The 26,016-nt window shown below is 36.1% G+C and overlaps 1 long non-coding RNA gene across 1 annotated transcript; it reads right to left on the reverse strand.

The window, feature by feature from the left end:
* Positions 1 to 9,633: 9,633 nt before the first annotated feature.
* LOC141689510 (uncharacterized) lies at positions 9,634 to 12,030 on the reverse strand. Its single transcript, XR_012562406.1, has 4 exons — positions 11,773 to 12,030; positions 10,266 to 10,319; positions 10,060 to 10,160; positions 9,634 to 9,968 (listed from the first exon to the last, which is right to left on the reverse strand). It is a non-coding gene; the product is annotated as an uncharacterized LOC141689510 (long non-coding RNA).
* Between the last annotated feature and the right edge of the window lie 13,986 nt (positions 12,031 to 26,016).

Consider the following 26,016-nt stretch of genomic DNA (forward strand, 5'->3'; position numbering starts at 1 on the left):
TTCTTGAGGCAACAACAACCAACCTTAAATCTACTTAACTTAATCATCAAGATTTCATCAACAACACTTAGTAAGCTAGGTTTACTAACACCCACTAAATGGATCTTAAACATGAACCTTAAATAAAGTTAGGCCAAAGATTTTTGCCTTTCTTGAAATCTTAAGATGTGTTCTTGAAGATGGTGGAGGCTTGGAAGTGCTTGGTGTAATAACCCCCAAAATTTTCAACTTTTTTGTAACCCTTGTGAATAGTGTTTTTGCTGAATGAGAGAACTTTTTATGCCACACTATGTAGGGGTTCTGTTATGGATATTCTGAGATTTTATTAGTACTCTATATGGTATATGAGTGTATGTAAAGATCGTCAGAATCCAATTCCGAACACTTTGATTTTTCCCGGAAATACACTAGATACGGAGAGAATTGAGTATAAGGTAACAGGATAAAAAGGATTTAAATTAAAGGATTATAATAGAGGATTATAAAAAGGAATATAATATATTGAGAAATGTTATGGGAACCTAAGTAATAAGATCCCGGGTATGATCCTTCAAACGATAAACGAAAACGAAAGTTAAGCGAACCGTATAACAGATCAGCGGTCATTAGGCAAACAATTAGAAAGTTAATCAAAGGGATTAGAGAGAGTGATGTCACCCAACCAATGAGAAGAGGACAAGGAGGGAAAGATGACATCACAACATGACATAGGCATGACATGGGAAGGAAGGAGATGTGATGGATTTTTAACCACACAAAATCAAGGTTAAATTGGTAATTAACCAAAAACAAAACAAAACCAAATCAACCAAGCCAAATAATTCATTCTTCATCAAAATCAAAAAGAAACCAAGGCATTGCTCTTCATTTGCTCTCGGCTTTTTGACATTTTAAAGGCAAGAAATTTCAAAATCAAAGTTCCAAGCTTCCTAAATTGGTGAGTTAATTCCCTAATCATCCTTATGCATAGTTAGGGATATATCATGAGTTTAAGCCATCAATTCTTTCTCAATCTTCTTCATTAAATCAATGAAGAAGATAATGAATAGTGTTTTCAAGTTTTTAACTTGAAATTTTCTTGTTTTCCTTTAAGATCCAAGCATTCCTAAGACTTCTCAAAGCTTCTTAAGGCTTCCTAGCTCCTCCCACCACTTCAAGGAAGGTATATCATCTCCAAACCCTAGATTCCTATGTTTAATAAGATGATTTTGATTATTATGGTGATATTGTAGCTTAATGTTTGTGGTTTAGAGTTTGGGTTGAAGTGGTATTGAAATGGAATGGTAAATCTTGTTGTTTTGATTAAAAGAACTTAAGTATAGTTAAAGTTAAGCTTAGGCATAAGTATAAATATTGGAATTGAATTGATTGGGGCTGTTACGATGTGATAAGGATGGATGTTGGTTGTGTGTTTGATTTGAGGTTGAATTGTGGTTGGTTTTGAATGGTTTAAAATTGGGAAATCGCGTAAATATAGCCGTCGTAACGTCCGATTTTCTTTACACTGTTTTTGTGCATAACACTAGGACCCGAGAACCCCCTGCTAGATTATGACCATTGACATGTCTAGATAGCTCGTGTTACGAGCTTCGTTTTGATATGTAGTTCGTTCGATTCCGATGCACGGTTTAGGAGAAACGACCGTTTCAAGTAACGGCGTTTCGCGAATGAAACTTTTCCCCTCGCCTTACTTTGAAACATAGGTTAAAGACCAAAAAGGGTTAATTAATGTATGAAACATTTATGGTAAGTGTGTTAGGCAGTTGGTAAGACACTTGCGAAGGAATCGCCTTAAAACTCGTAAAGGTTAAATTATTAAAAATGGTGGAGCCGAGGGTACCCGAGTGACTTAAGAGAATCAGTAAGCGCAAAACAAGCGTTAGAGTCTAAGTTAGTTAAAGTATAGATTTACAAGTGACTTTGGTTTAATTCCAACTTACTTGTTGTTTATAGGTTACCAGACTCGTCCCGAACCTTTTATCACCCCAAGTCGCTCAGGCAAGTTTTCTACCCGTTATAACTGTTGTTGTGATGTATTTGTGTATATGCATGATCCTGCGATAAATGCATATTTGTTATTAGCAAATTCTTGCGATATATTGTAGCATGTGATATGGTATATATGCATGCTTGTTTCATATTCTTGGATTATATATCTGTTGGTTAAAGTGCTTACAGTTGATAATACCTATGCTAGAGGATAGCGGTAATTTGCATATACCCTTATTATAGGGACCCAAAAGGTGAAAACATTTTCTAAAACCGGGAGTCGAGGATCCCGAGTAGATTTTGTATATACGTATATATATATATATATATATATTTATATATATATGGTTATAGTTTTCAAAACTATTAATCGAATAAGGTTTATTCGATAACTTTATATTATTTATTGAATATTACTTGGATATTCATTCAAGGATGTATGACTCCTTTATTTTATGAATATTATTTATAATATTCATTCGAGGTATTATGACTCCGCTTATTACTGAAATATATTCTTTATTTTATTAAAGAATAAGGTGTCAATAATCAAACTTATTTTCGATTATTCAAATAAAGATAGTACTTTCATATAAGTATATCTTTGGTTATTTAATAACCATTTCAAGTATAAGTTTCAATACTTCTACTTCGATTATTTTTATAAGTATTATCTTTATGAGAATATTATTTAAATAATAATATTCAGGCATTTTCTAAATATATTGGGACTGATTTACTTCATTAAATCAGCATTACTCCAAACACTCTTTAAAGTGTTTTCGAGTCTTCAAAATGATTTTTAAAAGTTAGAGCGGATCCCAAAACTCATTTTTATATTTAAGATCTTCCTTTTAAGGGGATTTAAATACTCGCTCAAAACCTGAGGGATCCGGCTCTATGGTGTATTTTATATTCGCAACAAGGTTGCAGTTTTGGTAAATGAATTGATTCCTTACCCAACGTTCGGGAAGTAAGTCCATCTATTGAGTCGGCATAAGCAACATGGGCTCAGTGGGCGTCCATGATAGTGTAAGTGGCTCAGTGGGAGTCCATCAAATACATAAGTGGCTGAGTGGCAGTCCAGCATAAGGTCCTATTGAGACCAGGGTGATGACCAGTGGGGAATTCGTCCATCTACTAGTAGAAAAGGTTACTTATTGGTATCTTTGCCTGATCAGCAAGATACCTGGTTTATGTCAAAATTCTTTTTCTTTCCAAAATTCATTGGATGTTTCAAACTCTGTTCATACTTTACATGACAGAGGTTTTCAGGAAATGTATAAAGAAGATGTATATGTGGATATATATATATATATCAGAACTTAATGAAGTATATCATAACTTCATTTCCTTTTGATGATATTTCAAAGATTTAATCTATTCAAATCTTGTCTTGTAGTCTCATCTATGTGATGAACTATGAAAGATCATTATACTTTAAACAGTGGTAGTTCAAGTAGCTTTATAAATGATATAAGTGTAGTGAAGTATCTGGTAACTTCATCCCTTGTTTTTACTTATATCTAGTAAGTAATTGCCTTACACATGATAAAAGATTCTAGTAAGTATCCATTTAGATACTTATATTATTGTTATCACTATATATTGTCTTGCGAGCTGTAAGGCTCACTCTTGCTTTATTTCTTCATCACACAACAACAGTTAGGAAAGATGGCCAGACTCCAGCAGACCCAGCGCAAGCGTGTGGGAAACGTCCCGCATCTTTCCGATGATGTTGTAGCTGCTATAGCTGCAGAGGTAGATCTATTGGTAGACCAGGCACTCTACTTTTGAGAATCAAATTATGTATAATTATAACTTGTGGCAGATAATGGCAATTAACTGTAAATTATCAAGTAATCATTTTGGGTTGTAATAACTTTTAAATTGTGGATTCAAAGACTTGTACTTATTTCAATTTCATCTCTGAGACTATAACGGGTTGTGGTGTGTGTTAGTGTGGGGTCACAGCATAAGGTTATTTATTATTAATTAAGTGAAGTGATATTGTGGAAAGAAAGACCGTGACAACCCGGATTCCCGACCCCGGATCTGGGGGTGTTATACTTGGTATGATTTTTGGAACCTAAAACCACCATTAAAATCAAGAAACCAAAGAGAGGTTACTATTCACACTATTCACTAGTGAGTTTCTTGAATTTATTCCACCCATCAAACCTTGATAAAAAGAGATGTAAGATTTTTCTTATCTTAGCTTAGTTGCTAGGAGGCTTGGGAAATAATTGTGGGATTTTACAAGAACTAGAGCTTGGAGTTTTGAATTGCAATTTCCCTATTTTCTTCAAAATAGCCGAATGGGAGCAAATGGGGGTGGGGGGGTATTTATAGCACTTGGTTGCTTCTCTTGGATGATTTCTAGGTTGCTTCTTGGAAGGTGACTTGATATCTTTGCAAGTTGATCTTTATTCTTCCTAGGATAGCTTAGGTTTATTCCTTGTCTCCAAATCCATGGACATATCTTTGTTGCTTGCTAGCTTACAAGCTAAACTACAAGGTTAGCTCCTTAGCACACTATTTGCTAGCTAGCTTGGTCATCCTAGGGTTAGCTCACTATTTGATGAAGTAACCATGATTACTTCCTTACCATGGTTTAGTTAGTGCGTTACGTTTAATTAATCGTTTACGCGTTCGCTCGGTTACTTAAACGTTCTCCGCAATACTTATTCGTAAATGGTTCGCAGTTTAATTCTTTTCGTATTTATTCCTTATATTTTTATTTATCCTAATTGAATATAAATCTGTAGGATTTTAATCTCGTAATTATATTGTGATTCCCGTAGTCCTTGATAAGTCGTAATTACGGTCGTTTTTCAAAGTTCGTTTTTTTCGAAAACTAATAGCGTTTACATACACTCATTTGGTACGTATAGTTGTAATATCGATTCCGAAACTCATTTTCTTATGCACTATATAGTGTGGGCTCAAAATTTTTTCCCGTCTGTCAGGGTTACTATTCATTAAACGTTTTACAGGGTCTCAAAAATTCGAGTTATTACAATTCAAGTGCAGAAATCAAGGTATTTTTCTTATTTAACTGTTTTAATTCAAATTATTTATGGATTAAATTATGAAATTTTGTTCTTGATGTTTTTGATGTGATTTGATGGCATAATCATGTAGATCTTTTCTTCCTTGTCAATTTGGTATATTATATGTCAAAAATAGAGTTCAATAACATATAGAAATTGATGTTTGATTCTTGGATTTTAAAATTTGGGTTTTAATAGTTTGAATGTTCTGAATCGAATTTGGGGGTTTTATTTTTAATGATTATAGGCTCTATTGAGTAATACCAATTGATAGATCGTGCAAAACCCAGTTGATTGATGTGCTTGGTTGTGATGGAGGGTCCCAGAATCGACTCGCCGGAGTCGAGGAACACGGCGACGACGGGGACGGTGTTTTTGATTTTTCAGTCATATGCTGTTTCAGTCAATTCCAAACCCAGGGGTGAGAGTATGATAAACTATAGAATATTTCTGGAGTTTCTGGCTTAGTTTTGATGGGTTGGGGTTGCCACCGGCGAGCTCAGTGGCGGCTGCCGGTGGCGGAGCTCGAAGAGGGTGGTGAAATTTCAGTTTCATCACCCAACTTTTATATAAATTACATTTCAGCCCCTCCTATTTAAAAATATTTCAAAAATAATATTTCATTATTTTAAAAATTAAGAAAAATGTTAATTTATTTATTTTAAATTCAGAAAATTCTTTTAATTATTATTTACTAAAAAATAAATTTGATTTATTTTATTAATTAGTTTTAATTAATTTTTAATTATTTTAATTGATCGATTAATTTAATATTAATTGATTAATTAATCTAATTAATTATTAATTGATTTGAATTAATTTAATAATTAGATTTAATTATTTACTTTTGATTTAAAAATTCTGAAATATAGTTTCGAGATTTAAAATATTATTTAAAATTATTTTCAAAGCACGATAATTAGTATTAAATCATTTTAAAGTCCGATTCGGGTATTCGAACCCTGTTATTTAATTATAAAATGATTTGGAGTCCCGTTTAAATTCCTAAAAATGTTCAAAAATTCATATTAAATACCTGGAAAATCATTTTAACCAGAATCTTCTTTGAAAAATTATTTTGATCGAATATCTTGCGTGCTATTTGATACGTGCTATCTGATTGATGTGTTATATGCCTATGTGGTTATTGTTTGACGATTTTTGTTGTAACTTTCAATCCGTAAATCGGATTTGGGTAAAACGAAGGGTAAATAAAAGCTTATGACGTCCATGTGACGGTTATAATAATATGAGATTGAGTATTGATAGATACTTGTGATGCCTAGCAGAGTAAGTGAGGTATAGAAAAGAAGGCCAGTGATCAGTAAATAAAACTGAAGTGTAGAAAAAGAAAGCAAGTGATTGATGAAAAGAAGCAAGGCATAGAAAAAGAAGGAAAGTGATTGAAAAATAAAACTGTTAGATGAGTACAAGTAAAGTTGGAAATCATTTGTGATAAGGCAAGTACTTCTGCACCTTCATCAAGATATATTGCAAATATTTTCAAACTTTCTCATAACATGTTGCTAGTATTCAAAATAAATCATGTTTTATATTGCAAGCGCTTTAAACTAATTAACCTTGAACCCTGATTCTTATTGGTCTTGAGCCATAAGCCTTATTCTTCATAAACCATTGATTGTTAAATTCTCAGATACGAGCCATACACATACGATACTACTCCACAAATACATATCTACCACATACTGATTTCTGATATTGAATTTCTTGACATACCAACCCTTATTCCTTGTTTAACAAAAGACCAATTCTTGGAACCCTTGGTCTTCTACTTTTTGATTCTTTCCTTGATTAAAAGCCAATCTTTTTGAATTTCTTGTTATACCTTCATGGTATTGTGAATCACCCTATGCTTCAAGATAAATGTTGTTTATGATTCAGCTTATTGAATTACATTGGTTATCATATTGAATTGTTTTAGAATTGGATGGTTTTATAAATATGGACCAGATTCGTGGTCAGACCAGATTTGTGGTCATTATAGGCCAATGTGTGCCTTGGATCCAATATATAGAGCAAAGCTGGGAGCCTTACTCGGGGTTGGTGCGTGACTGATCAGCAGCCTAACCTTGGTTTTTAAAATAAAAAGTGAATATCGAATTCCAATCATTTCTTATTCAGAAACTTGATTCTTCTGAATCATTTCAATTGGTAATTGTTTAACCTCTGTTATTGCTATTATGACTTGCTGAGCTAGTTTGCTCAACCTCGCAAACCTTTTTATGTTTTCAACAGTTGAAATGGAAATTGTTGGTAATGAGAATTCCGAGTATAGTGTGCGAGCTAGGATTCCAGGTTAAGTCGGATCGAGCTGGCAGGAGCTTTAAATTGTAGATGAGTTATGCAAGATTGTAAAAATGATATCATTAGCAATTGTAAGTTGAACTAGTTGGGATTTGGTATGATGTAATAAAAGTTAAGGTTGTGGCTTGTTTTCATACTTTAACCTATTGTGATCCGTGCTTGTGTAAAGAAGGGTCAATGCATATTATATTTTATATACAGGTTTATATATTGTGGTGTGTGTTGTGAGCCCCAAACTTCTGACCCGGGTTTGGTGGGAGTTACAGGTTTGGCATTCTGTCAAGCTTAAGAAAAGAACTATATTTAGTTATGTTATCTTGTTATCAAGTATATTTAGTTGTAATTACTACTTTGCCTTTACACACAAAACCATATTTACAATACATCATTTTAAGCATACAACTAGTCAACAGCTAGTAGCCACTCTGTCAAACCCTAGGGTTTGTAAAGGTAACATATCGCAGCACTAGCCAGTCATTATACACACCCGTCTAAATGGCCCATAAATATCACATTTTACATTTTTCGCGAGAGATATGCAATATATCAAAAGCATGGTTTTATAGAAAGAAAGTTCTCTAATCATTCTTTTGTTCAAGAACAACATTAATCAAGAAATCAATCAACATACCATAAAATCAATGAATTCTCGTATTATTGTACCGTAATTGAATAACATTCACCACCAAATTTGTTTACTAATATATCATCCATAATCCAAACAAATGAGAAGATAGCAAAAATTAAAACAAAGTCAAAACTTTACCTATCTCTTTTTTCATGTGCATGCAAATTTATCCGATACGCTACAAGAATCACATCATTTTAGGTCACAAAAAGTGTCTATTTGTATATTTAACCATCATAAACCCTAGGGTTTGTAAAGGTAACATATCACAGCACCAGCCAATCACAATACACGCCTGACTAAATGAGCCATTAACATCACATTTTACATGTTTGCAAAATGTGTGCACCCCAGCAAATATGCAATTACATCAAAAGTAAGGTTTTATAAAAAGAAAGTTCTTTTATCATTTTATTATTCAACAACACCATTAATCAAGAACTAAATCAACATGCCACAAAACCAGCAAATTCTCCAAGTATGTGTACCGTAATTGAACAACATTCACACTACACCATATAATGGCTATGACAACTACAAAAATTTATTGCCTTATGGGCTATTTATGTGGCAGTAGAATTTATGGCAACAAATATGTAAAATTTTGGCGTTGCATCCGGTGGTGATGCAATAGAGGTCCTATTGCAACATTTTAAGCAATATATTGCAACAAAAAAAACATTATTGCAATAAACCATATATAGTAATAAAATTTATTTTACAGCAACGCGGTAAAATCATTGCAATAGTTGTTTTCGTCAACTAAATAAACACCTTAATGCAACATTAATTGGTCCAATTGCAATGAAATTTAAGGTCAAATTTGACAAATATTGTAATAATTTGAACAAATTGCAATATTTTATAGCTGATGTAATTGTAAATGGCAACATATTTGGACACAATTACAACATTATTTTAAAAAAACAGTAGGATTTGACTATAAATAAACTAAACCAGACATTTTTTATGCCACAACCAAACACCAATGTCATTTTATAATCATTAACAACCATTCAAAAGGTTGTTCCAACATAATCATACATACAATTCAGAATGTACATCAATAAAAAATGATAAATTGCTCCACCAAATTAACTAATAAACAAAACTAATAGTAGTGATCTTCATTTAGCTTCTTCGCTAAATGAGAAGCATTTATCTTAGTTCTGGATCAAAAGTTTCACACACTCAATTTGAGCAACAACAGTTTTGGACACAACTCCAGAGACTCCACCTATGAGAAAATCGATGGAAAAACCTGTAATCCCTTTCTCGGCTGGTGCTTGAACAAATACAGGTGAAGAATAAGCTAATGGAAGGTCCTGGGTGGCTTGGTATGTTCGTGCCGTAGGGTACTGCAGTCCTGCACCAGTATAATTCCCATAGGAAAAATGACTTCTCTGTGTAGGAAAGCTTCCATAGGTACTCTTAACATCTTGTGAAAGGCTGGAACCAAAATTATACTTGGTAGCAAATTTCTGATAAATAGTTGGAAGCTGAATCTGCTCAGCCATTTCTACTGGCACAAATGAAACTCCTACACAAAGCACAAGTTAGTCAGAATATATAAATTAAATGCTCTAACAAAGGAGAAAGGAGAAGCAATAGAGATGCTCATTCAACACTTCACATATGCATTCATATATAGCCCATTTCAGGGGGAATTAAACTTCAAAAACAAATGTTCGCTTCTATCTTCCTCTCTGCTTATGCTGATAAAATCCTAACACTGATCTAATTTTAAACCACAAAAGTTTTCCTCAGCTAACAAAGTGTAAGCAACAACAGAGTAATTAAGCCATAAAAATGAAGTGGAGAGCGATTTCATGCCTTTCAGAGCCTCACTATAGAAGAATTCCATTAATCCAACAAATGTAAACATGTCTGCTATTCATTTCTCTAGCTTGGTGCATACTTTCCATTTTTCTGGCTTGGTGCTTTTCGCAAGAAAAACGGCTTTATCTAGAAACCTGCTCCAATTAATTAAGTCATTTATTTTTTTAATAATACTTAATACAGTTCAATTTTTTGTAAAAAATCCAAAAAAATGAGATATAGTACCTAAATTATTGGCTTTGATGAATGTGTTCTCCAGATGAAGCCTGCTCTGGGGTACTATGCAGCTCATACCGCTCTCCAAAATTATGTGACAGCTGTAATTTCTAGTGGTTATAAGATGAAATGAGAGTCAGCTAGTGTAACTGAAGTGGTCAATGTTGCGACTTTGTTGTGATAATTACGTAAATGCTAGAGCCACCTAAATTTACCAGGCTTAAAGAACACGGACAATCCCTGTGCATAACCCCATGCTTGTGGCATATCTGCATGTTGATTTTATAGATTCGCATATTAGTAGAGATCGATTTAACTTAAATATATCACTAAATTTAGAAAGAATATAAAGACAAACTTATTAACATGACAACTTTAGATAGAGCAAGATACACAGAGTAGCTCTTACAACACATTTACCAAAAATTAGCAAGCAATATACAAAAATATAAAATTAGATATTCGAAATGACCTGAATAATTTCAATGATGGTTTTCGTAACAGCAGCAGCTCTTTCAGTATAATGACCTCTAGCAACAATCCTATCAAACAACTCCCCTCCCTCACACAACTCCATAACCAAATGAACAGATGTATCATCCTCATAAGTATCTTTCAAAGTAACAATATTAGTATGAACATACAAATGTTTCATAATCTCAACTTCCCCTATTAACTTTAGTTCTCAACTTATTCTTAGAAGTAGACTTACAAGCCAACACTTGACCAGAAGATTTATCTGTACAAACATAAGTAACACCAAATTCACCTCTACTAAGTTCATCACCAAGCTTGTAAGTCTCATCTATCTAATGACCTGTTGGGTTTTCTAGTACAAATGATGTGTATCCATAAACCGAAGAAAAATAAAAAAACTCAATAAAATAACACAATCACAAAACAAAAAACTGGAATAATTGATGTATAATCTCAAACACATAATACAAAATCGATTCAAAAAAATTCAAAATAACCCTAATTAAAATTCAATTGACATAATAATCGATTTAGGGAAGAACATGCCTTCTTAGTTGATCTTGAATGTTCAAACTTGAATGCTCTAGCTTGATTCTTCTTCATCCAATTTCAATCTGCGAGATTAATTTGGTGTTCGCCTCTTCCTCGTCTGTTTCTGAATTTTTGTTTGTTTAGTGTGTTTTTGTATTTATTTTATTTAAGTGTATCCTGGCAAAGTGTTATTTTATCCCGCTTACTTTCATATGCTTGGGTTAAAATTTTTTGAAAGCCCGCTTTGTTTGAGAGCCCGCGAAACTAATGGGCTCAAATATTTCGAGTTTGCAACATATTTTAAAAACTGTTGCAAGGGAATTTGAATTTTGCACACAAGTTAACACATTCTGAGTTCAATTGTAACATTTTTTTAAAATTGTTGCAATATCTATAACATTAAAAAATATTTCAAGAAATAGCAACGATATTTGAGTTACATTTTTATTTTTGGTTGCTATAGGCAATCTATGGTGTAGTGTCACCAACAGCAATTAAAGAACCAAATAAACTATACAGATAACAAAAAAATCGAAACTTTATGCCAAAAAGAACCCAATTAGAAACACCACCAACAAATCTCAACATAATGACAAAACAAATACCAACCAGATCACTAAAAACAATAAACCCAAAAAGGGCACACCATAAAAATCAAATTTTTATAATAAAAATCAAATTTTTATGTTAAAAATCAAGAAAAAGGGCTCTTACATCAAGAAGCTTGAGCAATTCCTCAGTTGAAAAGGGGGGGTTTAAGCAGATTATTCCCCACATCTGTAAGCTCCTCGTCTAACTCTTCATTTGATATGCAAGGGGGAGTAATAGTAGGTGAAGAAGCCATTTTATCAGTAAGACACGACATCCAAGAAACCCTTGTCGGAATTAAAATTTAGAGATACGAGGTAAGAACATAACAGGAAGAGAACTAATATATCTCGAATTGAAGCCCCAAACATCCTACAAACTCAAGACAAAGATGAAATCCAAGAGTGAAAATAAAAACAAACCATAACTCAAATGAAAGCCCCAATCGATCGAAAAATCACAAATCTTGAAGAACCCTCTTTAATTCAAGCCCCAATCAAAATATTTAATTAGAGAAACTAGAGAATCTTCAACTCCAGTTAGAAAAAGCCACAAATTGGAACCCCCAATCGAAACCCCTAAATCTTGAGGTATGAAATCAACAATTTGAAAACCCCAAATATTCAAAGGGAGAGTTTTAGTTTTGTGAGATTTAGTTTTGTTAGTTTGAAACGTTGTGAGAATTTGAGTTTGAGATTTATTTATTTCCTTTTGTTAAAATCCTCAGCACATGCAGCAAAATTGTCGGTTCTCAATTTTCAAGCCTCAATCCCTAATTTTCAACCCAGCCCAATTATTTTTGTTAGGCAGCCCGACTTTTTTTGTTAAAATTTAAATTATTAATTTATTTTAGTAAATTTGATTTTTAACATTTAATTATGAATAATAAATTAATTCATAAATTTGTTGTACTACACTAGTGACTTATTAATTTCTAGAACTTTAAAATTTTATTTACACCACATATTCATTTGTTACATAAAATATTTTATGTATTTGATATTTGATAGGGAGAAAAATAAACCCTGGCTACGCAATTAATGTTGCATTGATAATGCCGACCTTGGGTCGACAATAAAGCCCATTAAAAAGGGCCCAAAACTCTGGATATTAATTATTTTTGTAATTAATAAAAATGGAGAAAATATGCTATTAATAAAAGTTCTAAAAAGGATATGAGTCCTTGTGGATCAGCCTCCAAGAGGCCTTATAAGATAAGGAATCAATTTCCTACTTCTTACGACTCCAAAGTCCACTCTAAATCTGAGACTTGTCCACCAAGTTTCCCAACCCTAACCTAGTTCTAAGGCATCCCATGCCTATATAAGGGATCTCACCCCACACATCAAAACTATGTTTTTTTGACTTGATATTTTGTTATACAACAAGGTATGTAGGCATCTTGTTAAGGAAAATTGAGTCACGAAATAGAAGAGCAGTTAAATCGAGCCTCAAAGCTCACGAACCCTAGTAATAAATATGACCTAGTTTTCAATCCATTACATTTGGCATCGTTTGTGGGAAGTATAACAATAACCATGGTGAATACATAGAGCAGAAATAATGCCCCTGGAGGAGCACTGGCTTGGACAACCCAAACGATTTCGTCAATGATGGAGATACCCCCACACTCATCCTACGCCTCCTCCCAAAGAGGAACCTTAATAGGAGAAACTGAGCCTCAGCCACAAGGGACGAATCCCCCGGCTTCTCAAGGGACAAATTCCCAATTTCAGCAGCTATATGCACCTATGAATCCTCGACCCGTTGGGTATGAGTATTCAACTATTGTGACCACTAACCCCCTTTCAGAATGCCCCTATACCCCAAGGTTGGAGGAAGTGGACATGCTAATCGGAGTGAAGCACAAGGGCAGACACCCCCTATATACACGGCTTGGCTCCTATTCCGGAGGACCAAGAGTTCTCTGGACCTTAAACTGAAAGAGACTCTGAATCTTCGGATGACGATGTAGCTTTGAGAAGAAGGCATGCTGGTAAAGAACCAATGTCTAATGCTAACCCGCGCCCTAGAACACCCGAGGGGCGAACCCCCAAAAAGTACAAGAGAGGATCATGGCTCACGAAGCTAAGATCCAAAGGCTGAAGCGCGATCTAGAGGCGCACCTGACCCCAAGACCCCCAATTCCTCCAAAGAGGATAGATTCTCCTCCAATCATAGACCTGGGTGGTCCAATACTAAGAAGGGTTGTTGTCCCAAGGGCCGATCCAAGTGATCTTATGCCCCTATGAGATCCCGATGATCCAACTCCATCATTCACTGAAGAAATAGTGAATGCCCACATCTCAAGAATGTTTAAGATGCCCACCATCAAAGCGTATGATGGTACTGGAGATCCTGCTAATCATGTCAGAACATTCTTTAATGCACTGTTGTTGTAGCCCGTGAACGATGTTAATAAGTGTCGGGACTTTCCGCAAACCCTGTCTGGAATGGCTCAAAGATGGTACAGTCGTTTGCCACCGAACTCTATTGGGTCTTTCAGAGATCTAAGTCAAGCTTTTATCAAGCAATTCATCAGTGGAAGAGTACATGAGAAAAGTTCGGCATTACTCATGAGCATTGTGCAAGGAGCAAAGGAGTCTTTGAGAGATTATCTGAACCGTTTCACAAAAGAGGCCTTGAAGTTCCTAGACCTCGATGACAAGGTAACTATGATAGCACTGCAGCAGGGAACAAAGGATGAATTCTTCAAAATGTCCCTAGCTAAGCGACCCCCTAAGAGCATGTTACACCTTCAAGATAAGGTCGGGAAGTATATCAAGGTGGAAGAGAGTATGAGGAAGACGGTGGTGAACAACGAGCCCGCTGGTGGCAAAAAGCAAAAACCTGAACTGGAATATAATGCGAAGGACATGTATCCTAGAACCGAGAAAGACAGTGATTCAACCCTAAAAAAAGGAGGACCTGGACAAACGTTCACTAAATATGCCAAGTTGAATGCCCCAACAAGCTAGATCTTAATGGAAATCGAGAGAGATAGGGATGTTCATTGGCCGAAACCCTTGAAGGTTGATCCTTCTAAGCTAGATAAGAGCAAATATTGTAGATTTCACAAGGATGCTGGACATGACACTGATGAGTGTACACAACTGAAAGATGAAATTGAATTCTTCATTCAAAAAGGAAGACTGAGCAAGTATACCGGAGATGGAAGAGATAGGAATAATAGTGGAAGAAGGAACTTTAATGATCGTAGAAAGGATCAGGATGATCAGGGGTGAAACCTCGAACCCCGAGGGCCGGTGATAAACACAATCTTTGGGGGACCTAAACCTAGAGGACCAGTAATAAATATAATATTTGGAGTGTCGACTACTGCTTGCTCATCTAAAAACTCGAGGAAGGCATATACTAGAGAATTCATGCATATTGTCAGAAAAGCTCCAAAGAGGGCTAGGACAGGAGTAACAATGACATTCGATGATCTTGACTAAGACGGTGTCAAATTTCCTCATGACGATCCTCTGGTAATAAAACCGATAATAGGAAACAATCTGGTAAATAGGGTCCTTGTAGACAATGGAGCCTCGGTGGACATCTTAATTAATGATACCTTTATAAGAATGGGTTACAATGATTCTCAATTAACCCCAACTGACATGCCAATATATGGTTTCGCTGGAGTTGAGTGCCCCGTGGAAGGGATAATTAAGTTGCCTATGACTATAGGTCAGGAACCAAGACAATCAACACAGATGTTGGACTTTGTGGTGGTAAAGGATGAATCAATTTACAATGGAATCATGGGAAGAACGGGAATATATGCTTTTAAGGAAGTCCCATCCTCTTACTATTCAGTGATGAAGTTTCCCACCCGGAACGGGATTGGAGAAGAGAGAGGAGATTAAAAAATGGTAAGAATTGTTATGTAGCCTCCCTTAGGGCTGATGGAGTTGGGGCAGGTTTTACCTGTCGAAGATCTAGATATTCGCGAAAATAATGAGAAAAGAGGGAAGCCAACAGAAGACTTAATCCTGATCCCTTTGGCTCCCGAGAATCCCGAGAAAGTGACTTTCATTGGAGCATCACTGGAGGAGCCCCTTATAGGGAAGTTCGTGAAGTTTTTACAAGAAAATAGTGATGTCTTTGCATGGTCAGCCGCTGATATGCCTGGCATAGACCCAGAACTGATCACTCACAAATTGAATGTAGATCTGAATCGAAAGACCGTATAGCAAAAGAAAAGGAGTTTTGCCCCTGAGAGGCAGGAGGAAATCAAACAAGAAGTTGAGAAGCTCTTAGAGGCTGATTTCATTGAAGATATACAATTTTCGGAATGGTTATCGAACCCTGTAATGGTACAGAAGGCTAATGGAAAATGGAGGATGTGCGTGGATTTCACCGATCAAAATGATGCCTGCCCAAAGGATTGTTTCCCATTGCCAAGGATAGATACACTGATCGATGTGACCGCTGGTCATGAGATGTTGAGCTTTATGGATGGATTTAGTGGGTACAATCAGATTAAAATGCATCAAGATAATATCCCAAAGGTATCATTTATCACTGACTATGGTGTTTTTTGTTATCTTGTTATGGCGTTTGGGCTCAAGAATGCAGGAACCACCTATCAAAGGTTGGTAAATAAGATTTTTAAAGATCTTATTAGAAAAAAATGGAAGTGAATGGAGATGACATGTTAGTCAAGAGTCTTGTGAAGAGTGACCATATAACCCATTTGAGGGAAGCCTTTGAGGTCCTGAGATACCACAAAATGATGCTAAATCCCATAAAGTGTGCTTTCGGAGTGGGATCTAGAAAGTTCTTGGGATTGATGATATCCAATAGGGGAATCAAAACGAATCCCGATAAGATAAAAGCCATTTTGGAGATGGAAACTCCAAAGACTATAAAAGATGTTAAGAAGCTCACTGGAAGGGTTGCTGCCTTAAGGCGATTTATCTCCAAATCTGGAGAAAAATGCCTGTCATTCTTTAAATCTTTGAAGAAAATAAAAGATTTTATATGGACTGAGGAGAGTCAAGAAGCATTCGAATGGTTGAAGAAATACAAGGCCCAAGCCCCGTTGTTTGCCAAACCAGACCTGGATGAAACTTTGTACTTATACTTGGTCGTTTCGGAAAATGCTTTGAGTGTTATATTGGTTAAGGAGGATCTTAAAGTCCAGAAACCCATATAATATGTCAGTAAGGTTCTGCATGGGTCTGAGTTGAATTATTCGATTATTAAAAAGTTTTCCTTAGCCTTAGAGATGGCCTCAAGGAAGTTGCATCCTTATTTCCTAGCCCATAAGATTGAGGTACTAACGAATCATCCTTTGAGAAACATCATCCATAGTCCTAAAGCCAGTAGAAGATTGATTAAATGGGCTATTGAGCTAGGAAAATTCGATATGAAGTATAAGCCACGGACGTCGGTAAAAGCCCAGGCCTTGGCTGACTTCGTGGTTGAATGTACCATCCCTAACCAAGAATTCGGGGGCAGGGAGATACGGAACCTCAGGGGATGGAGGAAAAAGAAGATAATAATGACAAGGAATTATGGGTTCTCTATTTTGATGGAGTATCAAAAACAAATTCGACTGGAGCAGGTTTAGTTTTGCAAAGCCCCGAAGGTTTCTTGATTGAATATTCTATGAAGTTAGATTTTCCAACCACCAATAATGAAGCTAAGTATGAAGCTCTGATAGCTGGCCTTCCCCTAGCATGAACATTGAGGGTCAAGAACTTGAAAGTTTGTGGAGATCCTAAGCTGGTGGTATCCCAGGTCAAGGGGGAGTTTGAGGCAAGGGATGAAACCATGGCAAAGTATGTACGCTTTGTGAGGGCCGTAATGACTTAGTTCGATGAATGTCATATTGAACACATTCCGAGGGAAGAAAATGCTAAGGTCGATGCGTTATCCAAATTTTCCTTGTCATAAATAGAAGAAAGCTCTAGGAGCGTGTACTTCCGCATTTTAAAAACAAGAAGCATTGATGTTAAGTTTGTTTCCCCTATAGGGCCGGGGACATCATGAATAGATCCTATTAAGGATCATCTACAAACCGGGTGGCTTCCTAGTGATGCTGTGGAAGCAAAAAAGTTGTATGTGAGCCTTAAGATATTCTATAATTGAAGGGATTCTTTATAAAAGGTCTTTTGTAGTTCCTTATTTAAGATGTCTCAGGACATATGAGGCTCGACTTGCTTTAGAGGAAGTGCATGAGGGTATATGTGGCCAACACTTGGGGGCAGGGCCTTAGCCCATAAAATTACTTAATTAGGCTTCTATGGGCCAGAATTGATGGTTGATGCCAAACAATATGTCAAGAAATGTGATTGTTGTCAGAAACACGCCCTTATAGTAAGGAAACCTCCCGAAATGCTGACTTCCATAAACTCCCCAATCCAATTTTCTATATGGGGAATGAATATTCTCAGGCCTTTTCCAATAGCCAGTGCGCAAAGGAAATTCTTGATTGTGGCGATTGACTACTTTACCAAATGGATTAAAGCCAAGCCCTTGGCAAAGATTACGACTAAGCAAGTCTCTCAGTTCTTGTGGGAAAATATTATGTGTAGGTACAGAATTTCCTGAATCTTGGTGACTGACAACGGAACACAGTTCAATAATGAAGAGTTCAGAAAGAATTGTGAAGGGAACGAAATTTACCTAAGATTCACTTCTGGTTGCTCACCCTCAAGTCAATGGGCAAGCAGAGGTTGCAAATCGTATCATTCTAGATGGGGTAAGGAAGAGGATTGAAAAATCCTAAAATAATTGTGTGGATGAAATACTTCCAATACTTTGGGCTTACAAAACTACATGTATAGTTACTACAGGAGCAACACCATTCATGCTAGCATATGGGGCAGAAGCAGTTTTTACTGTGGAGATATCTCACTCGTCTCCCAGAATCCAAGCATACAATGCTGAGGAAAATGAAGAAGGGCAAAGGTTAGCCCTGGACTTGATAGATGAAGTATGAGATGCAGCGCATGCAAAGATCATAGAATATCATAAAAAAACCTCCTTTTATTACAACCTAAGGGTGAAGGAAAGGTTTTTTAAGCACGGGGATTTGGTCCTAAGGAAGGTGGAAGCTTCTGGAGTAGGGCAGAAAGGAAAGCTCGCCCCAAATTGGGAAGGGCCATACAAGGTTAAGAGCGTTCAAGGAAGAGAATCTTGCAAATTGGACACCATGGATGGGGAAGAAGTACCTCAGACTTGGCATGCTCAAAACCTGAAAGTTTACCACCTATATCTCGTACTTACTATAGTGGTAACAAGGTTCAAAAGCACCTTGAAGCATTGCTTGCTTAGGATTTTATATCTTAGTTTTAGTAAGATTTGCATTCTAGTTTACGACTATTAAGGGTTGAACCCATCTTATGTAAGGTTTTGAAAGCCAAGTTATGTTTCAGAATAAAAGTTATTTTAGACTTTGAAAAACCAGATTGTGTTTTTGATTTAAAGTTATTTTAAACTTTGGAAGGCTAAGATACATTGCCTACTTAGCAAAGTTATGCACTAATAGGCCGGTAATGAGAATGCAAACTCCACAAGTACTTAGAAAATTTAAATGGAAGCAGTTAAATAAGGCAAGTGAAATAACATAAATAAACCCCGAAGGGTAATAAGTTCGAGATACAATAAGTTTATACATAAATTTAGAAATAAATAAAAATCTACTCATCCCTAGCAGAATCATCCTTATCCTTCTCTCCTTCAGTGTGCCCCTTCTCTATATTAGATAAACTATCTGCATTCTTTGCTAGGAAGGCAGGAGGAGAAGTGGTGCTAGGATCAAGGATGCGATCTTCCTGCATGGGAGAATCAAAGAGGGCATCCAAACTGTCTTCAGGCTCTAGCTGCTCAGGACAGATAAAATCCTTGGCCTCTATCAAGCCAGCATGTTTCTCCATCACCGCCTTCACTGCAGCATCCCAACTTTGTGTAAACTGGATGGGAAAGAGACCCTCATCATGGATGTCCATCAGGTCCTTGAACTTCTGGGAGCCCATATACCCGTCGATGAGAGTCTCCTTATCACTCCTAAGCTTGACTAGCTCAGAATGGGCCTTGGACAACTCCCCGCCCTTGTTCTTCAGCTTCTTGTCAAGAATCTCAGCCCTCTCCTTCCATTTCTTTATCTCTCTCTCAAACTCATCAGAGTTATCCTTCCAGGACTTGGCCTGGTGGAGTGCAACTTGGAAGAAGGCATTACTCTGCAACAGAAGGAGGAAAAATTCAAATAATTCCAATAACATGAAAGGAATTGATGCAGATAATATTGAAGAGCCTTACAAGAAAGTTCATGCAGCAATCCGTGTATGTTATGAAAGGAATTAATACAGATAATATTGAAGAGCTTTACAAGAAAGTTCATGCAACAATCCGTGTATGTTAAGAAAGGAATTGATTCAGATAATATTGAAGAGCTTTACAAGAAAGTTCATGCAGCAATCTGTGTATACTAAGGAAATGTAAAGGAAAAAAAAGAAGGAAATAAAATTTATTGAAGCTTGAGCCTGGGAGCCCAGGTGTTCAATGGACTCGATATCACTCTACGTAACAATCTTTGTGTAATCCCGGGGAGTGATAGAGTGGTAAGACCAATCCTTCGCATGTTTGGTGGACCCAACCACCATGTTGCCTCTTCTGAAGCCCCAATTGGGCCTGTAGGCATGACCCTTGATTGAGGATCCACGTCATTCCCCAAAGAAACCTCAAGGACGTGGGGCTTAAGGAAAGAAGGTCCATCGGGCTTGCCCCTCGGGTCTTTGTTGAGCTTGGCCCTCTTTTGACGACCTGATTCGCCTTCTTTGGGCTTGTTGAGATTGTTAATAGCCTCACAAGCTGAAAAATAAACATTGAAGCCCATATGTAATTAAGGAATAACATGATATAAAGAAAAATATGAAGGAAAATGTGAGTGAAATTACCCCTATCAGAGGCCTGAGAAAGGCCAACTTTCTTGAGAGAAAACTCATCTAGGAGAGTCCAGGTGTCTATTTGGCCGTTATCCATAATAAGGGCTTGATAAGCAACCTCCTCCTCGGCAGTTAGCCTAATGCTAGCCGGGCTACCATCAACTACCTTGCAAAAGGGCCTACGAAATAAGCTGGCCCAATCGCCTCCGGCCCAGGTTAGCCTAAGAAACCCATCTCTCCACTTTAGGTTATTCTCAACAATGGAGTTGCTATCAAACATATTGTGACACTTGGGCCTTTGACGGATTAAAACCCAGCGCAAGTGAGTTAAAGGACTATTATAAAATTGAAAATTTTTCCTAAAAAGGGGAACTGAAAGAAGAAAATTATCCCTAAGGCACAATACGATAAAACATATGATATTCCTCCATGCATTTGGAGGGAGTTGATAGGGGTTTATTTGAACATCTGCGAGGAGGAGAGGGATAAATTTATGAAAGGGGAACCTAAGGACGGCAACTATGGCACCCCAGTAAATAAAAAGAGTATCTCCTTCCAAATTGCAAGTTCTATCTCCTGGGGTGGCCGGAGTAATCCTAAGGAAAGAAGGAAGCTTAGACATGGAGTTATAACTCTTTATTCTACCATCTACTTCGCGGAATGTGTTACCATGATTGTAAGCATCTAGCTCAGCAAGGGATGGATATTCATTCCCCTAGTGTTAATCATATCAATTAAGGATGTGTATAAAGAACGAATCTGAATGAGGGTACCTCGTTTAGAAGTGCTCATCTTTGCAAGCCTGGCAAGGTCACGATCCGCCATGGAAATGCTTGGGAAGATGGCTCGGAAATGCAGAAAAAGCTTGAAGACGCCAGAGAAGATAAAGAAGCTATAAGAGAAGTTGTTGGAAATCGCCTTTCTAAAAGAGAGAAATGAGAGAGTTTTTTTTTAGTGATGAGTGAAGTGAGAAACTCAACTTCACTCTCCTCTTATATAGCACATAAAAGGGGGAGACGAATCGATGGAAGCCCATAAGAATAAGGCCCAATTAAGGGAAGGTCCAGGAAGAGGAAGAGTCTGGAACAATCTAGAAGGTTCGAGGGAAGATGAGGAGAATAGTTCAATCAGAGTCCGGGTCGATTAAAGGAGAATCCTGGTCGAATTTTCATTCGACATGGATGGTAAAAAGTCCTATAGTTCGATCAGAGTCCTGGTCGATTAAAGGGAAATCATGATCAAATTTGTATTCGACATGGATGGTAAAAAGTTATATAGTTAGTCATGGTCGATTAAAGGAGAATCCTGGTCAAATTTTCATTCGACATGGATGGTAAAAAGTCCTATAGTTCGATCAGAGTCCTGGTCGATTAAAGGAGAATCCTGGTCGAATTTTCATTCGACATAGATGGTAAAAAGTCATGTAGTTCGATCAGAGTCCTGACCGATTAAAGGAGAATCCTGGTTGATTTTTCATTCGACATGGATGGTAAAAAGTCCTATAAATCGACTAGAATCCTGGTCAATTATGGTAGAATCCAGGTCGAAATTCTCATCGACCGGTGGGACAAAATTGGCCGAAAATCAACTAGAATCATGGTCAAAATCGACCAGGAATCCGGGTCGATTATGGCAGAATCCTAGTCGAAATTCTCATCGACTAGGGGGGAAAAATTGGCTGAAAATCGACTAGAATCCTGGTCAAAATCGACCAGGAATCCTGGTCGATTAAGGTAGTTACCAGGTTGAAATTTTCATCGACCAGGAGGGGAAAATTGGCCAAAAATCGGCCAGAATCCTCGTCGAAATTGATCAGGATTCCTGGTCGATTAGGGCAGAATTCAAGTCAAAAATTCCAGAAAATAGGGAAAATTCCCAGAAATTGGAGAAAAATTCCAGAAAATAAGGAAAAATTGCATAAATATAAGGAAAAATTCCAGAAAAATAAAAAAAAATTCCGGAAATTGAGGGAAAATTCCTGAAAAATACCAGAAAATTCCTAAAAAATAGGAATAAGGTAAGGAAAATAATAGGGAGGTTCCCAAAAATATCCTGAAGCCATGAATAAGGCAAATCGTTGTAAATGTGTAGGTCGCTTCAAACTTTACGCAGAAAACGATACCCTATAAGGGATTAAATGAACTTAACTTCCACGAAATCTTTTATGATTTCCCGGAAGTTGGGGGAAAATGTTAGGGAGAAAAATAAACCCTGGTTACATAATTAATATTGTATTAACAATGCCCACATTGGGTCGACAATAAAGCCCATAGGAAAGGGTCCAAAATCCTGGATATTAATTATTTTCATAATTAATAAAAATGGGGAAAATCAGTTATTGATAAAAGTCCTAAAAAGGATATGAGTCCTTCTGGATCAGCCACCAAGAGGCCTTATAAGATAAGGAATCAATTTCCTACTTCATAGGAGTCCAAAGTTCACTCTAAATATGAGACTTATCCACCAAGTCTCCCAACTCTAACCTAATTACAAGGCATCCCATGCCTATATGTTATATAAAACATGCCTTTACCTTAACAAGAATAAGACAATTTATCAACCCTAAGTAAGTTGTATTGTTATCTAAATTTGTATTTTGTACTTGTAACACTTAAAGTCTGTAAAAATACAGAGGAGCAGACTGGAGTCTTTTTCCTGAAACTGTATCAAGCCTAAGGATTCTACCTAGAAGAAGATCAGGGTGATCATGCCTCTGAAGAATTTTGAAGAAGCTTGAAGTTGAATAAATCTGTTTGGTTAAAAATACTCTAAGCCAAGATCTCTACAAGTCACAGATTTAGTGTTATAGAGAAGTCATTCGAGAACTCCAATTGACTTATCGAGAAGTCAGGAAAGCTACTAGAGAACTTAGAGATATATCGACAAGTCAAGAAGACTTGAAGGTTAGAGATATCGACAAGTAACTTCTTCACTAGAGAACTCAGAGTTATCGACAAGTCTACATTCATTATAGAACTCTGAGTTATCGATAAGTCAAAGTTCACTAGAGAACTCGGAGATATCGATAAGTCAAAATTCACTAGAGAACTCTAAGTTATCAACAAGTCAAAGTGAAGACATGATGCTGAGAGATCTTGACAAGCCAAAGTTTCATTCGAGAACTCAGAGACCTCTGTAAGTCAAATTCACTAGAGCATTAGAGATCTCGATAAGTCATTATACTTATCGCGATGTCAAAATCTCTATATGCCTAATTGGAGATCTCGAGTAAAATTCTCAAAGTACAAAATCACAGACCAATTTAATATTCAAGATAAACAATCAACAAACACTCCCACCAGCTGGATTAACAAGTCTACAAAAAGCAGCTTGAAGAATGTGCAAGATCAATGGTGAAAATTAACTGAAAAGGGAAGATCAAGATAATCAACGAATGCTAAAGATATGCTAAGCCAGAAATGGAAGAGTTACTTTTCTATAAGTAGAAATGACAAGTGATAGTTTAGAAAAGCTAATAGCATGTCTTATTGTACACTATGTAAACCAACAGTTAACTGAATTATAAAGTTAACACTGGTCCTTCAGTCAGTTGTAACAATTTAGATAGAAAATCTTGTAATTCTCTCAAGAAGAAGCTAAGCTCTTTCAACAAAGAGCCTAGAAATTTTGTAGCAAAACATTCGTAATTTTAATATAAAATTGAGTTTTGAAGATTTGTGTTTTTATTTTCTGCAAGCTTAATTTCTGCATGAATACATTTTACTACAAGATTTAATTTACTTTGTTCAACCAAAAACATTCAAGAAAAGCTTAAAAATAGAAAAATACACTTACCCCCCATGTGTGTTATTCATTTCCTAACAAGTGGTATCAGAGCATGTTAGGTCACACAACACTATAGAAGGGGGTTGAATATAGTGTTTATACAATCAAATCGATTTCAACACAAGTATGTAACAAAGATCAAGTATATTCAAATAAACTCTGTTACAATAGAACTGTTTTTCTCTCTCAGTGATGAACAATATCACTAAGAGCTGCTAGGTTACAATGTATAATCTTCTCGATAATGATAACATATATAGTGTAAACCCTAAGATGTGTTTATATAGTACACATTTACAAGATATCTTCTAATTGATATAGAATATAATTCTGTCTCCTAAAATATATCAATCAGATATCTTCTACAAGTCTTCTAGTCCTCTAACTCTTCATGCATATCTTCTTTTGTTTTAGTCCAGATCTTCTCCTGTAAATCAACCGCATTCCTTATCTGAAGTCTTCCCGTACTTAAGTTCTGATATATATCTTCTGACACATCAAGTTCTGATATTAAGTTCTAACTTGAGTAAGTTCTGATAAGTCATGTTGTTAAGTTCTGAAAATAAACACAAATCATATAGACATGACATCTCAAATATATCTAACAATCTCCCCCAACTTGTAAATTATGAGAAATATACAAGTTAATAGATTTGATGATGTCAAAAACATTTAAGTACAAATGCAATGAGAGTTTAATTAGACAACTAACTACAACTTACAGTCCTTGTAGATTTTACCAATTTTACTGAGTCAATCTGAATCCAAAGTGATTCTTGACAAAGTTTGATATCAGTTTTTCTTCTTTATTCCTCAGGACTTGAGCTATTGTAGCTTTGACTTGCTTCAATTCTTCACTCTGACTTCCAATTTGGTAGATTGCAGTCCTAAGTGCTGAGATATGATTTTTTTCTAAACCATCACCAAGTCTGATCACCCTTGGATGATAAGAGTCTTCATTGTAGCACAGACATTTCTCGTTCAGAATCACTTCAAGTATAGCAGAATCCTTCTTCATTGGAATTTCACTTCCATCATCTTCAACTATATTAGGAATGAATTATGTAACCCTTACACCAGAAATTCTTGCTTTATCTCTTATGATCTTCATTATGAAATTTGACCATCTCCTGCTAATCTAAGACTTTTATCTCTAAAAGATAATGAAAGAATTGAAGTTCTTTCAGAGATTTGTTCAGCACATCTGATTCTGACATTTGATATGTTCTTCCATCTTCAAGAAATAGAATCAAATTTTCTTTGACATTATGCTTATCATGAGCATCCAGTACCACTTGAACAGATATTACCTTGTCAAGGTGTTTCTGTGTAACTTCTTCAAGAGGTTTGTCAGTCAATAAGAATGGATCTCTTGTAAGTACTTCAACTCTTTTCTTGATTTTAGCTACTTCAGAACCTAATCCAGCTCTTTCTCTTGCTTCTCTAGATTTTAATCCAACAGTCATGAAATCAGATAGCAGCTGGCTTTTCTTAGGATCTGATGGATTAACATTCTTCCATAGGAGTTTTCTTGTGACGACTGAGAATTTTGCGACGTAATTAAGTCAATAAAGTATGATTTATGTGAAGTGATTATAAAATATGTGATTAAGTGATGATTAATTATCTTTATTGTATATTAGTATCTAGGAGCGTAGATAGACGCGTTCCAATTTAAAGAGTC

The sequence above is a fragment of the Apium graveolens genome, chromosome 10 (assembly GCF_009905375.1).
Source record: "Apium graveolens cultivar Ventura chromosome 10, ASM990537v1, whole genome shotgun sequence".
NCBI classification, from domain to species: domain Eukaryota; kingdom Viridiplantae; phylum Streptophyta; class Magnoliopsida; order Apiales; family Apiaceae; genus Apium; species Apium graveolens.